This window comes from Opisthorchis viverrini (genome assembly GCF_000715545.1).
Source record: "Opisthorchis viverrini unplaced genomic scaffold opera_v5_97, whole genome shotgun sequence".
NCBI lineage: Eukaryota > Metazoa > Platyhelminthes > Trematoda > Opisthorchiida > Opisthorchiidae > Opisthorchis > Opisthorchis viverrini.
In genome coordinates this window covers 339,690-345,689 of record NW_008751753.1, presented here as the reverse complement: position 1 = coordinate 345,689, position 6,000 = coordinate 339,690, and positions in this window count along the sequence as shown.

Here is a 6,000-nt window from a genome sequence, read left to right as displayed (position 1 = left end):
TTTCTCGGCCACCACATTAAAGCCACAGGTAATTCACCATTACGCGATCGCATTTGGGCCCTAGATTCTTTTCCCATACCCACGACTCTCACCCAACTTCGTCGATTCATCGGTATCATCAACTATTACCGGCGATTCATCCCTCACTGTGCATATATTTTGCAACCACTGACCGATTTACTTGGCTCCAAAGAAAACTCTGTTACTTTGCCCCCGCCGCCATTACCGCTTTCGAAAGAGCCAAGCATGCCATTGCGCAGGCCACGAAGTTATCCTTCCTCAATACTCACGAAAGCACAAAGCTTATTTTGACAGCTGATGCTTCGAACGATGCCGTCGGTGCCGTGCTTCATCAAGTTGTTAACAACACATATCAACTACTAGCGTTTTTCTCGCAGAAGATGCAGGCTGCCCAAACGCGTTACAGCACTTTTGGTCGTGGATTAGTCGCAATTTACCTTGCTATTCGCCATTTCCGGCACTTTATAGAGGGTAGATCGTTTACCATTCAAACCGACCATAAGCCACTCATCCATGCCTTCAACGCCAAGCCTGATCGATATTCACCACGCGAGAAACGCCATCTTGACTATATTTCACAGTTCACTACCGACATTCGGTACACTCCAGGTTCGGACAATGTCGTCGCAGATGCCCTATCCCGTCCTGACGTCAACGCTCTTCACCCTTCCACGCAGTTGGACCTAGCCAAGCTGGCGAACCTTCAAAACAGTAATCCTAATTTTTTGCCTATTCTATTGTTCCCTTCATTTCAAGTCTTCTCAATTCCCTTACTTCCCAATCCGGAACCATTTTTTGTGATATGTCTACAGGCTCTGCTCGCCTAATCGTCCTCGAAGCCTTTCGACGGGTTGTTTTCGACCATTTTCATGGATTTTCTCATCCAGGAATCAGAGCAACGAGCAAGTTGATTAGTGCATGCTTTGTATGGCCCTTCATGAATAAGGACCTAACATCCTGGGCAAAACAGTGCGTCGCCTGTCAACTCAGTAAAGTAACTCAGCATACAAACCCACCTATCGGTTCATTTGCCGTTCCTGATGCTCGATTCACACACACCCATCTCGACATTGTTGGACAACTTTCCCCATCAAACGGTTTCACTCATATCCTTACCATGATTGATCGTTTTACCCGTTGGCCAGTAGCTGCACCCATTTCGGATACCTCATCTAAAACGGTTGCTTTTTCATTTTTGCAGCACTGGTTGAGTAATTCTGGCATACCTTCCGCCGTTACTACCGATTGCGGTTCACAATTTCAGTGAAATCTCTTCCGGGAGTTTTCTACACAATTCGGTTTCCATCACATATCGACTACCGCGTATCACCCCTGTTCCAACGGTCTGGTTGAGCGTTTCCATCGCTACCTCAAAGCTGCATCGACTGCCCAAATGAACCCATCTTCATTGTCCTCTTCTTTACCCCTCATTTTGCTTGCTATTTGCTCCACTATTAAGGAGGATCCTCACTGTTCCCCAGCCGAACTACTATACGGTACAACTCTAAGTCTACCCGGTGAACTAGTTTCCCTTGCTGGCGCACAGCCCGAATCACCCGTTACATTCGTCTCCCGTCTGAAACAACACATGTCCGATTTTCGTGCGACACCGACCAGACGATCAACGCGAACAGAACACATCTCAGCCGATCTCTCTTCCACATCTTTTGTGTTTGTCCGACATGACGCAACGAGGAAACACCTCCAACCATGTTAAGATGGCCCCTTCAAGGTTATCGAACGTCACTCCAAATACTTTGTTTTAGAGGGAAGCGGAAAGCGTGATACCGTCTCCATTGATCGCCTGAAACCTGCCTACATTGAAGCACCCACGACTACATCCAGCAATCCTGCTATCCCAGCAACACCCACACCTACCAAGATATCCCACCCGCCAACCTCACTCCTTCCACTAGTCGCTCAGGACGACGCGTCCGTTTCCCTCAGCAGTAAGCTGATTACGAAACTTGAGGTGAGCAGCTTGTGATTCGTTACTTTAGTTATTCGGGCGCTTTCCCCTTTCATGGTCGACGCTTTAGTGGGGGAGCAGTGTAGCGTTTTGTACCCATATTTTACTTCCATTGTAACAATACGTATTTCATCAATTGAATTTGACATCATCAATTCATTTTGTGGCTGTGCTTATGCACGCATGACTGTCTCACCTGTCAGGTTACTTTACTCATTCGAGTAGCTCCTTCATATTCAAAGCGGGCCTTTTTGTGTGAATGATTATCTACCGCCCTTGTTTGTATATTTTGAGAATTCGAGTTTCATACATATAGGAAAACCGAGCACACTCAGCACACAGACCCGCGCGCAGGGAAGTCAACCACTTTCCACAAGTCCACGGACAATTATGGAACGTGTGTAGTAGCCATACTGCGGTGAACATACGTTCTCGTCGTCCGGAATTTCACCAAGCAAATCTCGCAGACGACAAATTCCCCTTTCGACTTGCTTCCATTTCTCATTAAGTTTATTTTTACACGTGTCGCAACCCACCACTACCAACCATGGCAACAACTTTTATTAGTGCATACAGCTTCTGAAATGTATTATGGCCATCATCAACAGTGCACTAAAAGAGGCATAAAATTGTAATTCGTTGTGACACCATACAAAATCGGTACCTCTGGCCAGTCCTTTTCGTCTAGATCAGCCAACAATAACCCATACTTTCGTAGGCTCATTTAGCTTGCTGTCATCTTGTTTTAGAATTTTTCTATTGGTGGACACATGACACCAGATACAACTTAACACTCAACAGATCCTGCTGATTTCATTCCCCCTTTTCCCCGGGTTGTAACTTTGGCAACAGCTACTTCGAATTCCCAGGATGTTCATCTTTTACGCGTTCTGCCCGGGACCCTTTGATAAAATCAAAATATCTTGCGACTGTACATTGGCTTGTCTCCACCCACGTCAATCCTCTTGTATAAAACAGATCCAACCCACGCAGGGATGCACACCCCTTGCACGATTGCCGCAATATTCACAAGGCTATCTGGGGACCAACGTTTGTCAGCGCCCTGATGGTAAGGCACTGCCATACCCAGTCTGATGGCACTCCAACAACTGTTTCCTTCCTAATCTCGACCGTCACCTCTCACCCACTCACACTTCTAATCGTAACTACGACAAAATAGTTCACCCAGCGCTAACCACCTTCTCAAAGGTTCGGTTCTAGCCCACTGAAATTTTCGTTTAGTTTTGTACTGCAATATCGGCTTTGTGTCTCAACATGTTCAACGATTTAATTTAGGGTGCTCCCTCGACCACATGTACGGCCAATATCACTCCGTCGAAAATATACTTTGCGCCTGATTTCGCTTCAAAAGCGGAACCAGTGAATCTACTCAGTTTCAAGGTAAGCCATATTTTTGGGACGAAATGTTCCATTTGCCCCACTTTGAATTTCTACAGATTTTATCCCCATCCATGTTTTCCGTGTCCCCGGCCATGTACTTAACCGCGAGAGGTAACTCGCGGCCTACAGCGGCTTTCCACATTTGGTTCAAATCGAACAATCTCTTCATTGTAATAGTTATAACTGTTGTCTACATGTTCTAACGGTTTTCACAGTCCATGACTACCTGATAAGGTTGCTTCGATGATTTTGCGATTCTCCACAATTAGCTAGCGGACTAGGACCTAATCAGCGTGTCCGGATAAATTAACAAGCAAAGTAACCAATACAAAATCACAAAATCACAATAGGAAAGGAATGAGTAGACAAATGGGGACTCACGAATGTGTAGACCCAATAGTCCACTACACCGATCCAAATGCAATGACTGGCTGTGGAAGGAAATATTCACTTAGCGAAATTTCCCGCAGATGGCTCCGCGTGAGCGATATATTCCACGGTAGGAAAATCATTCACGGCTAAAAATGTCGCAAGGATTTATTTTGACGCTCAACGGTTGACACAAACACAGAGATTTAGTCCCACTTGTTCAGCAGTCAACAAACAGTTCAACGGGGCGTGAATATACCCGTTCAGCAAGAAGTCAGCAGGTCGCACCGGAAAATTGTGTATTCGTAACATTAAAACAAACGCCATGATACAATACGCACGACAGTTACAAAGTGTGGTTTAAGTTCAGGAAGAATGGTAAAGGTGGCAACGTATAACACAAACTTCATTGCGTTGGTTTCCTCCACATTCTGCTTGGAACAGCTCCTAGAATTTTGTAAATCATCAATCATTATTATAAGGCACTTTGATCGGAACCCTTAACATTGTCTCAAGGAAGGAAGATCGTCTAGCCAGTGGCGCGGTTCCACATTCAAAATTTCAACATTGGTTTTGTGCGCGACATCGCTCTTAGTGGTCTTAGCAGGCAAACAGTTTGCAACAATACAGTCATTACCGAATCATTCCAATATTCTGAATTCGCCCGGCAAACAAAATCCCCACCAAGCCTGAATCTTGAATAGTTGGTCGTTTTCAAAAATCAAACTAATCGATATCCAAATCCGATCAAACTAATGAAATTAGTTTGCATAGCGGTATTTCATGCACACTGAATTGTCGAAATTGGGTTCAGATCAGTGATGCATGTGAAACAGACGAAAATTCAAGAGCCTCGTCTCCCATGGTGATGAACACAAGAGTTGGGTCCGCGTGTACGAGCGTTCAGATATAGTCTAACAAATAAACGCTGCTTGGATGGAATGCGATGATGCGTGCATTGGTATCACATAAATGCGTAAAAATATCGCCTAAACGACCATAAACAAAAGCATTTAATTTTCAGCGCAGGAGTAAAAGTGGGTAGAAATGTTAATCAGAGAGAAAAAATACAAATGATAAGCTGTCGATCTTTCTTCTAGAGTTGTGGGATAAGATTTTGGACACCCTTATTTGAAGACCAAAAACGCCACATACACAAATATAAAGCCAGGAGCTATTAGAACCGTACCTTAAATTATTTGTTCCACCTGGAGTTTTCAGGGTCATTGACCAAAATAAAATGAAACGGATGCTCCTCACCACCGTTGGGGACGGACCTGTCTGGATTAGACTCACCTAGTGGGTCGCCACGGTGTGGTCAGGACAAATATGTCTCAGCTCTAGTTTACCTGACAACCAAGTGGATTCGTTCCGAGGATGAAATAAGGTTGAGAAAATGAGAGTATTTTGTATTCATTTTTGGTGGTGCGGTGGAGTGGATGAATGGTGGGAGAGGTCGAGGGAACGTTAAATGGGGCCATGCACTGCAAAAATAGTTGTTGCAGATGGGACTCAGTCCGATTGAGGGGTTTCGGTGGGGTAACTGGTTACCCAAGGCTGAGTGGCCGAAAAAAGTTTTTAATTTTGGATCGTAGGTTGTAGGCTTAAGGCTCTAAAGTTAACTTTGAGGTGTGACTTACTAAACGTTGATGGGGAGCATGGTCTGGGGCTCCAAGGAACACAGCCTTTTGAGAAGACACAAGGTGAAGATAGACACTCAATAAATATTTCAGCCCCATAATTAGCATTGAAGGAACAATTCTGGCACCAACGACCGGGTTATATTCGGGCAAATTAGTGTGATACAGCGGAAGACAATATTGGGTCCTTGTAAAAGGTCCCACCCACGGTTGCACACCGTCAGATGTGGTGACAGCTTCATCGGGTCCGCCATCGATGTGATTTATTAAAACGGAGCTGGTACTCATCAAAAGGTCTGAAATAACTGACTGAGTCTGTGAAACCGACTGACCAGCAGGTGGGAGATGGATTTTGCCAACCGAGTGAGGTGATGTTCGCTGAACCAATGATTATTGAAGAGAGAGGTATAAACCCACAGCACGGTATACTATTGGGAGCAAACCCATCCGGACACGCCTGACAAAATAAATGGAAGGCAGAGCATAAACCCGGCACTTATCTGTGGGTACATGGTAAGGTTTAAAATAAACGTGTCCGATCGGTGCAATTCACTACGAAGAACTCCATAAAATGTTGGGCCAAATGGGAAAATTTAAAAG